This window comes from Rhagoletis zephyria, unplaced genomic scaffold, assembly GCF_001687245.7.
Source record: "Rhagoletis zephyria isolate East Lansing unplaced genomic scaffold, Rhagoletis_zephyria_1.1 Rzeph_scaffold_03394, whole genome shotgun sequence".
Classification (NCBI taxonomy): Eukaryota; Metazoa; Arthropoda; class Insecta; order Diptera; family Tephritidae; genus Rhagoletis; species Rhagoletis zephyria.
Genome location: NW_016160477.1, coordinates 26,532 through 42,652, shown reverse-complemented (window position 1 = coordinate 42,652; position 16,121 = coordinate 26,532). Strand labels below are relative to the sequence as shown.

Genomic DNA, 16,121 nt, shown 5'->3' with positions numbered 1-16,121 from the left:
CAACACTCGAAATTCTTTTCTTTTGTTCGAAAATCTAGGCCAACTTGAAGATTTAAAGAAGTTTGGAGGTTTTAATGCGGTAGGTTTTGCTTTTTGTTGTTAATTTTTGTGCCAACCATGAGGAGGCAAATTATTCTTAAATGTTCACTTAGACTGTGGTTATTTGTTGTAAAACTGTTTGCAATAATTTACAAAAAAAAAAACATAAAAATAAAATGTCAAATTTAAATTTTTCAATTATTAGTGTAATCTATTTTTTTTAATATGGCGGCAACTCTGGTGGGATTTTTTTAAATTATAATCTTTAGCTTGGCCAGTAGGGTTTTATGAAACAAAAATGTATGCTATAATTTATCTATTGAAAAAATTTTAATTTTTCTAAAAAATAAATAACTTAATATAATTATATGTACATATGTATGTATGTTTGTTTTATTTCATTTTATGTTATGTAATTAAAAATCTGATGTTACTTTTACTTTGTTTTTGGTTTTATTTTTATTTCTTTAAATTAATTGTTTTATTTTTATTTTAAATCTTCTCATACTTTGTAATAATCTACTTTTTGGTTTTTACTTTTTTTAAATTTTATTCTTATTAATTTTATTTATGCGTACCGGTTTTCATTTCATTTTATTATTCTATTATTTTATTTTTATTGTATTTTATTAAATTTGATTTTCTTTAACTTTAATTGCATTTTATTAAATGTTGCTTTGTTTTATTATATTTCATATTATTCATTTTAATTTTTATATTATTTTGTTTTGTTTTTAAATTTAATAATTTTTTTATTTTATTGATTGTTATTTTTTCAATTTTATCAATTTTTTGCTTGAAAATATTTTATACAATTTATATTTTTATTTTATACATTTTTTGTTTTCAATTATTTTGTATAAGTAAGGCTTAATCTAATTTTTACTTGATTTAATTTAATTTAATTTTTTTTTTATTTTATGATAGTTTATTTTTCATTATTTTATTTTGTTTTACATTATTATATTTTATTTTTTTTGTTTTAATTTTTTAATTTAATTTTTTTTAATTAATTTTTTATTTATTTCAGTTTTCTTTATGTTATTTCTTTTTATCTTATGTTATTTTTTGTTTTATTTAATTTAATGTTTTTTTAATTAATTTATTTTATTTTTTCATTTTACTTTTTTTGGGTGTAGTTTGTTTTATTTTTTTAACTTATGTTATTTTGTTTTATTTGAATTCATTTAATTTTACTTTATTTTGGTTTAGTTTATTTTATTTTATTCCATTTCATTTCGTTTTACTAGAGTTATCTATTATTTTTATAATTTACAGCTTTCATTTTGCCAATAAAATGAAATTACTATTCCCATAACTTCAGTATTTTTTCTCAGAAAAATTTCTTTAAATTGATGATTTTTTTTAACTTTTTTGTCTGCTGGTGGCAACTGTGCCTCCAAAAAATTTCAAAGGTTTTCTGCTGAAGTGCTTTCACATATTCAAGTAATAATTTTGAATTATTAAATGGTTTTCAAAATATGTATGTAAAAAAAAATATTTTATTATTTATAATATAAATCAACATTCTTGTTGACAAGTACATTTGCAAGCCAATATCCAAAAAATTCCGTATCATTTGGTATCCATTTTGCGATATCTATCGACTGTAGTTGCCAAATTCCAGCAAACTAATGGCAACTCTGTTCGTAAAAAAATTGTATATTCCGAAAAAAATCGCTAAGCACCGTCAAATGGAAGCTCGTGTATTCAAATGCATAACAGTATGCCAGCGTATGTATGTATATGTATGTATGCATATGCAACTAAAAAACATGATGAAAAAAAATAATAAATTCGAAAAATTTTGTAATGTTTTTTTTATTTGTAAAAGAAAATCCGCAGTTTTATTGCATCACTCTGTACATGCAAACCTACGTAAGTATGTATGTACATACAGTACAGTAAAAGTGCATTCGCGTGCACCGAAAAGAGTTAAGCAAGCGTTAGCTTGCACTCAAGAGGTACTCGCAAGTTGCAATATACCATTTATGTACTAAACAGCAAACTGTATTTTTCGTTGTTGTACCTTTTTTTGTTAAATACTTTTAAACAGCAAGGCTTTAAAGCAGTGGTCGGATTCAGTAAGTGAGACTGTGTACGTTAAATGCACTGCTCTTCGTATACGTGTGAAACACACATGTGCTGAGAGAGCGCTCACTGAACTATGGCTCGTATGGCACTGCCGTAAAGGCTTACTCAACGGTAGCAACTTGAAGTGAGTTGTAGCAAGTTTTTAGGCGTTTACGCGTATTCCACTTAATGTTTGCACACATGAATACAGTTTAGTAACAACCAGTGCATACATACATACATATATATGCACATTAATATGCATGTATGTGGTAGTGCGTGCGTATGCCTTTTACAAATTTTATGATTGTCGTGCCCTACATTCCAGCGTAATTACATACATACTTAAAAATACATATGTACACATATGTATGTGCATATGTATGTAGGTAGATAGAAGCATTTCAGCCAAGTAAAGTACACTAACCCAACTTTACTGCCTACAAATTCAGGCATGTTGAGCTATGTAGTCCCTTGAGCTTTAGTTTCACAACAATAAGCGCACACCCTCGCATGAGCAAACGTTGTATTTGCTGTTGTTGTGCGTAATTTGAAATTTCCAGGAATAAATTTTAGATTAACTTAATGACCAATAAATTTGATAGCTAGAAGTATGTGTATACATACATACATACATACATACATATATGCTCTGTTACAATATGTATGTATGATAGTGGGGGGGGAGTTAAGATAAGTATGTATGTACATACATATGTGTAATCAAAAGTATGTTATTTATTTGTAATTAACCCAATTCCTACATGCCCACTCTGTCCGCCAAAGAGGTGGCTATTGGGAATTCCACTATAGACAACACGCAGAAGGGCAATGTGTTGTACTCGAGAATTGCTGAGATTGCAAAAGATTTCTCGAAAACAAATAAACAAATTTATGAACAAGCCTATGCGCATATATCTATACAGTTAGAAATTTGATTACATTGCCATACTGCATACAGACGCTTTTATGAACTAAAAATTCTTGGAGATTCCCCTTATACACTTCTGTTGCTCATTTATTTAATATACTCCTATGTTTGTGTATATTTATGTACAACAATGCGGCACTTTAGCATCACACTTAACAATAATTGGGGGAGTACTTTTCTTAATTTAATTCACTTCTTTTGTTTGTGCGGTTGTTGTTTCTTTGTTACCCAGCAAAGCGCTGTGTGTGCGCATCCGAGTTTATTGCCATTATTCGCTGTTGTTGCCGCTTCTTTTTTTGGGTTGCTGACTCAATAGCAAAAAAAATAAAATAAAAAATAAAAAATAAAAAAAGTACTGTCTGCACGCTAATATCTACATAATTATTATTCGTACATACTACATACATATTTACATACATACATACATACATGTGTATGTAAACACCTACATATGTGCTATAAATTTATGAGCATCCGCACAGCTCTCGTGGGTGGTGGCAGTTTTTCTTTTCGGTTTCACTTTTAAATATTAAACGTACAGATTTAGTATATATTATTTTATATTTTTAATTGTCTTTGACTTATCTATGAAATATGTTTGCCATTTTTTTGTGCTTTTCATGAATTGCCTTTCTATTGTTGTTGCTGTTTTTTTTTTAGATCTGTATGACTTTTATCGGCTGTTGTCGCCAGACAGGAGCCGGTTTTAATTTCGTAAATGTCTCTGTGGGGAAAAAGCTAAAAGTGATTTAGCTTAAAAATTTAATTTGAAATATTTTTAAATATTCTACATAAATTTATAGCCAACAACGAGAACACTACTAAACTGAAGAAACAAATTTAAGAAAATTTTTAAATTAACACTTTATTTTTTATTCGGTGAGCACATATTAATTTAATTTGAAAATTTAAGCTAAACATTTGATTTTCAACTTGTTTTTGAGGTTGCGAAAAGTTTTATTTGGTAATAGTAATAATTTGTAAAAGTTTTGTTGGTAATAAAATTGTAAATTATTTTTGATTGAAATGATTGAACTGATTTTTCTGCTGAAAGTTCAGAAAGTCACTAACTTATCAAATTGTCGGTATTTAAACATTTCCTATTTTTTTTTTCAAATCTAAAATACCCTATTAACTATACTAAAATTATGAGGGAATTTTATTTCATCAAACACCTCCTTTAGTATACATATGTACATATCTGTTTGTGTACACAAGCGTACATGTTTTTCCATACATATTTGCTGTAGGTGCTTAGCTACGCTAGAGTCCATTTAAAACATTATTATTGTCATCATTTACCCACAAAATTGTGGATGGTTTAGAGCTTCTCATACCCCATGTGCGTTTGTATGTTGTAAATATATACATATCTAAATATATATGTATGTATGTATGCATGGCACGAATGTATGCATATGCATATGTATATGTACATCCGTATGTAATTTCAAAAGCGCTGTTGTTAAACACTTTAGAAAATCTTCGCTAACAAATTGTTGTACAAACGAGAAAAAACATTTTTGAATTTTGCTACTTTATTTGCAGAAAATCAACATCAAGGTCTTATTATTGTTAGCCATATAATGTTGCTTTGTGTGATTATCTATATATGTATCTATGTATGTACAAACATGCATTCAAATACATACATATAATAAGTATCTAACAGATACTCACAGCATGTAATTTGACCAACACAATTATTGTGATTCTCCTCCACAAATGGGCAACGCTTAGTGGCACAGCAGCAATGGCAGTAGCAGTGATAGCAACAACAACAACAACAATGCATGCAATTACTTGCTGCTGTGTGACAACAATAATATTAAGTAAATTATGTTAATCGCATTCGTTTCAATTACAATAAGCGGGCAGAACAAAAAAAAAATGAAATCAGCAAAAACGAGAAAAGAAGAAAACAATTTGTTGACTTTGTTTTCTGGTTTGTACACCAGTGCGTATGTGTTTATGGCTGTTGCTTGGTAACGTATAGATTGTTGGTTGGTTTTTTGGCTGAATCTTGTTGCTACGCGTAGTACAACGAAATGTTAAATATTGCTTGTTGTTACTGCTGTTGTGGCAACATATCAGTCTTTTGCGCACGCGCCGCTTCGATTTGTTATGGTTTGTTTTGGTTGTACAGAAATTGTAGGCAGAAAGATGTGTGTATGAGTTATGCGTTAATACACCTACATGGTTACGAGCATAAGACATACATGCCCACATACATAAATATATATGTACATATGTGTACAAGTGTACAAAAAATGGCATATAGATTGTGTCATTTAATAGAAGTAGGCATTTGCTTTTATATAAATTTTGTGACTAAATACGTATGTATGTACAAACATGTGGCTACATAACGGAAGATACATCTGGCTCATTTAGGTTAATCGTATCATTTGTACGTAAATACATATATAGTATGTATATGAGCATAAAAAACTAGACCTAATTCAAAGGATAAAGCTTACGAAAAAATCGATGCATTCATAAAAAAACAAATAACAAAGAAAATTTATACATACATTGCCGGAAAAAAGTATTGGCATCGCGAATTTTTCATAATAAATGCAACAACTTTTTTTTAATTTTCTCCGCTAATTTTTTATAAAAAATATGGTTCATACTGCAATAAAATACATAAAAATATTGTTTCTAACATTTCGAAAAAACCAGGAAATTTCAATAAATAAAACTATCTACTTTCGATTCTGCCGATCCCAGTTGCTCAAGAATAAATGAATCGCTTAAAATAATTTTAGAAGTTCAATCTTCTAAAAAACCTAAATCTTTGAAAAAAACTAAACTTACAAAATTTTAAATTTACATATACGTACATGCATACAAATTTGGTTAAATAAAATCTAAAGCTTTGTAAATTAAACTCTTACTTAAAAATGTTAATAAGTACAACATATTTCAAAGAATTTTTCCTATGCATTTTTGGAGCTTTATAGTTAATTTCCACCAAGGCCTAACTGAAGTTTATGCCTTTTGGAAAATGAAGATTACAATTCGAAGGGGATAATTCAACCTATTAGGTAAAAGCAAACGAAAGAAAAGGGCAAAAATTAAATTTCATGGAACTTGCATTTCCTTTCTTTTATTATTACCTTACGTGAGCTCTTAACTGCAGTTAAGCCTCTGGTGGAAATAGGGTATTAAGCTTTCAATGATATTGTGAAACAAACTGGAAAAAAAAATTTGTTTGATAATATATATTTTGTTTCTCAAAAGTATTTAATTAAGGTCCGCTATGTATGTATAGAACATGTAAAACAAAATAAAAATCGGTTAATTACCTAAGGACATAACAGCATTTTTTCGATATGACAATTTTGATGAATTTCGGTTGGTTCAATGAACCTCTGTTGAACTGCATCAAATTCGCCATATCGGAAAAATGCTGACTTATTCTCTTGATTTCAAATATGTAATAAAATAAATTTTTTTTTTGTGAGATTTTTTGGAATTTATTTTTGTGAAGGTTTCTGGAAAAAAAATATGCGGCATTATATGATGCCATGAGGACCAGAGGAGCTTATCTATAAAACAAAAAAAGTTTAGTAATATTAGAAAGCAAGATACATATATAAAAAATAAATGCGGTCTTTTACTAAAAAGTTCATTGCACCTCAGGTGTGTGCCCCAGGCTACTACCGTTTCGATTCTAGTAATGCATTTTAAGGTGTACCTCATCTTTTTTTGAAATGTCAGTTAGGCTACTCTGGCCCTCAAGGCCCGATGATGTAAATTTCTTAAACTTTTTTCGCCCATTTGTGTTCATTGATTTTTACGATTTTCTTTTTGGTAAGGAATTTTAGCTGAATTAAATTTCTTTTGTTCTCAGAATATTATTAAAAGTTTTTATTATCAAAATTTGTGCATACCAATGTTCCTATGGATTTTGAGCTGTTTTTTTGTAAAAAAACGGTTTTTTTTTATTTTTTTTAGAAAATGATTTAAAAAATACAAAAATAGTTTATAAAGTCCTTAAAAATCGTAAGTGACTGCAAAAACACACACACCCACAGAACAGCAACAACAACACAGCAACCGCAATAAAGTTGATTTTCGTTAATTAATTAATTACTTCATTGAAATTGTAGAATCAGCGAAGCATTTGACTTTGCTTAAGAGTGATTGCGGGCAGAAGGAAAAAACAGCGCAAACAAATAAAAAATTTCACAACAATTAAAAACATAAAAATGAAAACCAACAGCATGTCAAATTTTTTTCGCAAAAAAGAGCTTACGGCAATATCTTCATCGAATTAGCAGCATAGAAATGCTCTAAAAACGCAGCTAGCGTGGCATGTTAGACATAAAAAGATGCACTTATGTATATATGCATAGTTATATACGTATATACATATGTACGTACATATGTGCATACATAGAGGCATAAAAACTTTGCACGAGCATGCCATGCTGCACGCTTGCGTGTCCGTCCGCTGCACCTCGTTGCCATCAACTAATTAATTCCAAACTAAACCAAATACTTCAACAACAATAACAACAACAAATGTGAAACCGCATATGCAAGTACATACGTACAGTATCGGTCATATCTATAGCACGCCATTTCAAAGTGATATTGTGTACAACTTATGTTTATTTATTTATTTTTGAGAATTTTCAATTAAAATACAGTTCTTTCTCTAACAAACCCCATATAAATCCAAATTTAACAATTTGTAGAAAACTTCAAAAAAGTGCAACAAATTTTCACCTAAATTTCAAACTTTTTTCTCAGAAGTGTTTGAATTTTTCTGAATACACAGTTTTATAGCCCAATGAATTTTAGTCTGATAATGTGCAAGTTTCAAGTGACTGAAAGTTACCGTTGATTTTTTAGAATTTTTTTCTCCAAAGGTGTTGCGGCTTTCCTCCATATACAAATAAATTGAGTTTATTCATTATATGGAAGCCAATGCGACAAAAAAAAATCTAAAAAATTAACGGTACTTCGTACCTACTTGAAATTTGCACATTATCAGACTAAAATTGCAGGGGCTAAAAAACTGTGTACTCGAAAAAAATCTAACACTTCCGAGAAAAAAGTTTGAAACTTAGGTGAAAATTTGTTGCGCTTTTTTGAAGTTTTCTATAAATTGTTAAACTTGGGTTTATATGGGGTTTGTTAGAGAAAGAACTGTATTTTAATTGAAAATTCTTAAAAATAAATAAATAAACATAAGTGGCACACAATATCACTTTGAAATGGCGTGCTATAGATATGACCGATACTGTACATATAAATCTATAAAAATATGTGTGTTGAAGCCATAAAAAATGCTTTTTTTTTTTTAATAATAATTGTTTCGAAAATCAGCAAAGCAACTGCAGTTATTCAAGTGTGCTCGAAAATAAAGTTATTAGAGCCAAAAAAAAATCATATCAAATAACAAAGATGTGCGCAAAAAGTGTACCTAGTATGCAATGAAAAAACTTTAATTATTACAAATATTGTTTTGTTGTAATTTTTGCTGCTTAAATGTTGCAACGCGATTTTGCACTTAAAAAATGAATGGGCTCTTGCGTTTCGTTAGTTTTCCACACTTGACGGCACTCACGCGCACATAATGCTGTGAGTGCAAAGATAGCTTTGATTCGAGTATTGAGCGTGTGCAAATGCGAAATAGTTTAGTGAAAATAATTATTAAATCATGAAATAAAAAAAAAAAAAAATTTTTTTTTTTAAACGTAAAATACATATTTCATTCTTGTTCTGATGGGTAATATTTCCACAAATTTGAAAAATTAAGACTGGAAGAATCAACCAACCCCAACAAATAACAGAGAGTTATTGATTGAACGATCCAGCTCTAACTGCGAGATGTTTTTTGTTTTTGCAAAAATCTGTGAAACCAACTGCCAATCAATAAAAAGTTTAAATAATAATTTTTTTTTGTCTCAAAAATTGACCAAATTACCCATAGTGCAATGGGGAGAAATCGTGCTATAGTTAGGTAGTTCATATCTCAGAGTAAATAACACCAGCTCCTTCATTCCAAGAAAATAATCCATAAGTTTTCATGTTCCTCAAAGGTTTATACTTTAAATTCTGAAAAAGAAATTTTAAAGTTAAACAAAATAAAAAAAACATTCAAGTTCTGATTTTCTCTACACAAAAAAAAAGCTAATCAGCGCCAGAAGCGCGTACGCAAATTTTCTAAATTTTTCCTTGTCCCGCTTACTGCAAGCGCTCACCCGTTTAACTCGATGCAATCAAAACCAAGCGAAATCTTGCTTGCAATTCTATTCCGTGACCTTCGCCTAACTGCATGCCACATATGCATGTACATATGTATATACATATGTGTGTGTAAGCCACCAAACAGCAATTGAACAACTGTAATGATAATTGAATGCACCAATTGTAGATATAGCAATTCTGGTTGTTGCTGCAAATTCAAATTAGCTGCACGTACGAGTATCTAGGAGAGTAAGCAACTTCCTGCTACATACGTACATATGTATGGGAGTGTATGCACCTGTGTATGTACAAATGTAGGCATGTGCACACATACATAAATGCAAAAATTGTGCTATAAATGGCAGAAATGGTTACCGCTAAGCAGTTGCACGTACATACTCGTATATGCATACATACATTTGTACATACATACATACATTTAGGCGAAAAGCCGCTGCATTTACCGGCGGCGCCGCCTTTGGCCATTCTTATTATACTATGCATAGTTGTTGTTGCCTTAATGAGGCGGCCAAACGAACGGTGGTCACTTAGTTACGAGCAATCTAGCCATATGTGTATGTATGTATGTAGATATGCATGGGCCGATCCACGCCAAATCGACGAATGATTGGAAAGGACTATTTTTGATTTGGATGAATTTTGGTCAGAACTTTTCTTTTATCATATAACGTACATACATAGCTCTAACAAAAGAAACAAAAAATTTCGGAAGTTAAAAATTTCAAAATTTCCTGGATTTTGAAAAAATATTATATTTACAAAAAGGGTTCTGATCTCTTAAAAAAAAAATAAAAATTACGTAATTTTGAAATTAAAAAAATTGTAAAAGCAAAAACGTATACACTTTTTGGCTAAATGTTTTAACACAACGCCTCCAACTGATCTTAAAACATCCTGTGTTTTTAAGTTAAAAATTGTTGAACTTTGTTAAACAAAATTAGCAAACTTTAAATAAAAAAAATCATATTAAATACAAATTGTTTTAAATAACTTTATGCAGAACTCTAAAAAAATTCTTTTTTCAACTTTCAAAAATTGATGGCTCTAAAAAAATACCTTGAAAATTTTAGGACCTTTTAAGAACAGTAGGAGATAATGTATAAAATGTAAAAAACTAAGCCAAACGTTTTCATAGGTTTTTTGCTTTTATGATTTTTTTTGATATGAAAACTCTTAAAATTTTTTTTTTTTGAACCATTTTTGTAACTAAATATAAGAGTTTTTGACATATTCAAAAATATAGAACTTTCAAAAATTTTGACATTTTACCATTTTTTTTAAATAAATTTAAGTAAAATAAAAGTTGTTTGACAAAACTTTGTGTAGATCTTCAAAAAAAATAGTTTTTAAGTCTCAAAAAATGATATCTTTAAAAAAACCTTGAAAAATCCGTTGAGTAGGATATATGTATAAAAAATGAAGTCAAAAATGTGTATGAGTTTTCATTTTAAAGATTTTTTAATTTCAAACTTTAATTTTTTAGATTTTTTTTTGATTTTTCTTGATTTACATTGTAATACTTCGGAGAAAAAGTTTCAAATTTGGGTAAAAATTTGTTGCATTTATTTGTAGTTTTGTACAAAGTTTTAAACCTGGGTTTTATGTGTTTGTTTTAGAGAATGAACTGGATTTTAATTGAAAATTTTTATACATAAATAAATAAACATGAGTGGCAAAAAACATCATTTTGAAATGTGGGTGCTATTGATACGATTGTGTGTTTATATAGACCAAATATCACCTTAAAACGAGACCATAACCATTTTTCTTATATACGACTTTTTGAGATACAGGTAAAAACATTTCGAATTTTCATAACTTTCGACAATTTTTAATTTTTTTTCCTTTAGGCAAAACTTTTTTATATTGTGAAAAAAAATTCTTCCAAAATTGATTCAAAACAAAAATCATTGCTCGATTTGACAAGGATTGACCCATAAGTATGTATGGAGATTACATACATACATATGTATGTAGTACGTATAAGTATGTTTGTATATTCGCGAAAGCAGTCCAATTGACATTAGTCGATTATTAGCGCAAAAATCGCCTGTATGTGTGTGTGTTTTCATTATCTGCCCCGGCTGTGAGAATTAACATTTTCATTATGTTTATTATTGCTTTGCGTCTTTTTCCTATACAAAAGTATTTACATTTTCCGCGCGTTACCAATTTGTTTTTGTGCACTCGCTCGCATGCACACACACAAATAACACCCATTCACTTGCATATACCTACATATGTACATATTTACAAATATTGGCGGAAAAACATAATCGTATACAACATTGGCCACTTTTGTAAAAGTCAATAAACGCATAATCGCTATTGCAGTCGCCGCCGTTACCATCAACGTTGCTGCCATCATCATTGTGCTCAGTTGGGTCGATTGGTTGAATTCATTTGCATTCACATTCTTATTTGTGGCGCTCTTCTTCTTCTGCTTCTTCTGCTGCTTCTACTTCTTGTTGCACGCTGCAACTCAACTGGAAAATATTGCCGCTGCTCATAAACACATTTGTGACAGCTTTGTGAGATTGCTTGCATTTATATGTACATACCTACATACATATCGATGGCTGAGTGGAAGATCGACCTATCTCGGCAGCCAGTTCGAAAACGCTCTATCTCAAAAAACTTTTCAAGAACGCCCTATTTCAGAATTTAATGGAAAAACACCCTACCTCAAAATTCGGTTCAAAAACGCCCTATCTCACTTCAAAATGTATTGAAAATATACTGATATAGGGCGTTTTTGAATCGGCAGCTGAGATAGGGCGTTTTTGAAACGAATTCTGAAATAGGGCGTTCTTGAAAAGTTTTTTGAGATAGAATGTTTTCGAACTGGCTGCCGAGATAGGTTGATCTTCCACTCAGCCATCGATATGTACATATTTTTATAGCAATAAAAATTTGCTTGTAGGCAGCAAAAACAGCTCGCTGCTTGCTTGTCCCCTCTTCTGCGGCGCATATTTGTGCGCATTTTTTTTTATTGCCTACACTTGCTGCTATAACGCGCTTTATCGAATGTCAACTAAGCAGGTGGGTTGGCTAGCTACATACATAGCTGGTGCATAAGCAAATCGGCATGCAGCAGCGGCCGTTGGCGTTGCCAATTGCGCGCTTAATGTGCAACACTTTTGATTGCTCATCAACACAAAAGCGGTTCCCGGCTCTGTCATTAAGGGCAACTTTACATGCAACTAAGTAATGTTAAAATATCAAAAAAAAAGGGGGTAATGTCTTTCTTTTAATTGTGTATGCAGTTAAGGTGAAATCTGGATGCTTAGAAAGAAATTAGTAGCTACGTGTTTTTTTTGTTTTTGTTTTAAAAAATGGGACAACATTTTCAAAGCTCTCGGCTTCATCGAAATCCGTTTGAGGCAACAAATGGGATTTGAACCCAAGGATTGTACTTATATATATATATATAGTCCAGCAACTATGTATATCCCAATAAGATCATACCAAGGAACTGAACCAAAGCAAACCCCGCACGAAATTCCCCAGTCGCAGTAACCGAATTTCAGGAGTGAGCTGGTACTTAGACCGAGATTGCAGGTGCACATATTTTCTCAGATAGCAAGGTATAGCATTTCAGTCTTCCGCCTTTTGCTCGGTTAGGTCGCAACTTGTCGCGAACTGTAGCGGGTCGTTAGCCTCAATTTATGTTCAGTTCGAAACTACCTTTAAATGTACCCTAGGGCAGATGAACAAATACGGGAAATAGACAGCGGCTCGGCACATTGGTGGACTTGGACGCCTTGCGCTTCAAATACAAATATTCCGATGAATTGATAACAGATCAGAGCAAATACACATTTAAAACAAGAAACAGTTTTATTATCAGCGCTCGTCCCTCGGCAGCCAATGACACACCTCCGAGTGCATTTGTGACTTGAAAAAAGCTTCTAATAAAACTATTCGCCGTTCGGAGGCCGCGTAAAGTTGCAGGTCCCTGCATTTCTTTTTTATATTACGGTGCATAAGACAAATTGGAGGAGAAGCTCAGCCAAAGAATAAGCGAATGTGTAAGCACCAAATCTTTATTTTTTTAATATGTTAGTAGGTATCTATATAATTTTTTGATTAAAATTTTCTCACAAATTTTTTTAGTAAAAATTGTATGTTTTCGGGAGGTAAAATTTTAAATTTTTGATTTATTTGTTTTATAAATCTCAAAATAGAAAATTTTCAAATCCTAACTTAAGTCATTACAAATGCTTTTTCGCTTTCTTGGAAGCATATGCGTTTTTAATGCTTTTAAAAATACGATTTTCTAAATTTTGTATAAATTTCTGAATGAAAATTCGAAAATTTATAATAACCCACTGGGAAAATAGGTAAGCACCTTACGAGGTAAGCCATGTTTTCTTTCAGTTTTTAGTACCAAAATTGTCATCATGACCAGCGTAATCTACTAGTTAAGCACAAAATGAACACCTCCGGCGACACATTACGTTGTCAGTTGCAAAATAACGTGCAGCCGAAGTTATTTCCAAGCACCGAACTACTCCGAGCGACTGCTCTGTATTACACGTAACTTACTTTGTAAAGCGACTCAGAAGTATGTTTGATAGCAAATGTACATTCTAAATTCCTACTTACATAAGGCGGCCATGCCTTTGTAAAAGTAAGGGACGTTCGGCAGGGAAATGGTAATGACTGCCAGGTGAAGAGTAAGTTGCTAATAAGGTATTATTACGTGCTCCTAATTCCCACTGGGAATCTATTTAGTACAATTTCTGTTTTAAAGTCAGTCGAATCTCAGTAAAAAGCCTAGCTAATGGGCTTTATCTGTTTTCAATTATTGTTGATGGTTTCAAAATAATTGAAAAAAAAAATCCAGGAAGGGAATTTTATATTTTTGATTTGAAAGTTGCTCACTCATCCTTTATTAGAGGATAGGAAAAAGAAGAAATTTTAAAATATCTTTTTTACGATTATTTTATTTTAGTATGTATTAAATTTTTTTTTTTATTGAGCTGGAAGCCGTTATTAATGAAATATTTATTGTGGAAATGACAATAGCTTACAATAATATTTTTGACTATGATTAGCCCAAAAAATAGCAAAATCGTTTTTTTTTTTATTAAACCCAAAAAAATTTTGACATTAGAAATTTGCGTAATTAATAGTTTTTGAAATACTTTATGATGAATTTAGTTTCTAACTTAAATTTTTATTTAATTTTGAAAAGAAAAAATCTTTAAGTTTCTATGTCGCAGATTATAATCGCCTGTTAAAATTTTTCTGCATTATATCAGCTCAATATTGTTTTGCATTAAATTCAAACTCACCTAATTATTTAAAGAAGTTATCTGCCTTCTGCTTGCTGTAATCCAAAGTGTGCTTTTGCAGTTTTTTTGCCAATTTTCATTCGCTCGAATTTATTTGGATATATTTTTCTCAAATTGGTTTATTTTTCGCCAGCACTGTTAATTTTAGAGCGCTTCCTTACACTTATTTGTGTTTTGTTTTTTCTTTTTATCGGAAGCAGCCTTTTTATTATTTCTCACTCAGAAGTTTCTTTACAACACTTTTTCGACACTTCTTTTTTAGTTCTGGCAACACAATAGCTTACTGCTTGCCTTATTTTATTTTATTTTTTTAATTTTTTTTCGTTGCACTTTTACGCTGACGCTGCCGTTGCCACACAATGCATTCTCAAGTCCTTTGCTGAATAGTGTTTCTTCTGGGTTTTTGTTTATGTTTTTGTTGCCAAGCAATTATTTTAGATTGCGTGCCTCAGAGCTTCCGTTGCTGCTGTTGAATGCACCCCGTTGCCGCTGCCCACCACAACTTGCTGGCGCATAATTCAAAATTCATGAAAAAGACGGCAATTAAAGTATTCACAAAATTTAATTTCTCACTTTTTTTTTGTGCAATAATTTTGTTACTATTGTTGTTGCTCTTTTGTGAATTTGTTCGCTTTCATTTGCTGGCAGAATTCGTTTCAGCTTTTTTAAGCTTTTTTTGCTAATATTTCAGTTAGTTTATTTGCACTTTTAAATAAATTTTTCAATACATACAAACGCTAGCTAGCGTATTTATTCACGTGGCTTTGTCATTATTAGCTTTGTTATTTTTAATTCTGATTTGATATTCTTCTTTGAACGGGATATTTATATTTTCTTTCAGAATTTTGTTTTTTTGTTTTTTTTTTTCTTCAGAATTTTCGTAGGCGTAGTGAAAGGGAAATCGTTGAGTAAATGTTGTTGTTGTTGTGCGTTTGAGTGAATTAATTGTTCAACAATTTTTAGTTAAATTTATTTTACGTTATTTCGCGCTAATGCACATTTTTGTTGTTGTTTTTGATGAAATTTCGTACGCTCACACAAAATTTTGAGTAATTTCATTTGGCTACACACCACCAATCAACCAATCCGTTTATAAATAATACATAAATCCACTACGTAAACTCGTTCGCGTTCCGCACGCAACTGTTTGTGAATTTCATGTTGCCGGCCCTCAAATACCAAATCGAAATCCAACTGTCTAGTATTGGATGGTTGCTTGGTTGCTTGGTTGGTGGTTCTCTGTTTCTGCCTCTGTTCGGTTGGTTAGCTGGCTGGCTGATCGGACGTCCAATTCGGCGCGTTCGAGCGCGATTCATACAGAATTTCTTTTGTATCTTATAGCTACTTTGCCAAAGGTAAAACAGCTGAGCGTTCCATACATGTTGGACGTAGATGGTTTTTTTTCGATTCTGCTTTTGCTTTGGATTCCGATATGTCGCTGGCTATTGCACCTTGCTTGCTTCCGACCCATCTGTGAACGTCGTCGCTTCATACCTTTGCATTGCATTCAATGCACTTTATGAACTAATACCTACGTAAATACATATGTG

The 16,121-nt window shown here is 31.1% G+C and overlaps 1 protein-coding gene across 1 annotated transcript in view; it reads right to left on the bottom strand.

Moving 5' to 3' along the window:
• The window catches only part of LOC108368928 (protein rhomboid-like), a 30,235-nt gene extending 14,455 nt beyond the window's left edge, over positions 1 to 15,780 (bottom strand). The window contains exon 1 of the mRNA XM_017623896.1: positions 14,572 to 15,780. The gene's annotated coding sequence lies outside the window, so the exon portion shown is untranslated. The remainder of the gene's footprint in view (positions 1 to 14,571) is intronic.
• Positions 15,781 to 16,121: the final 341 nt, after the last annotated feature.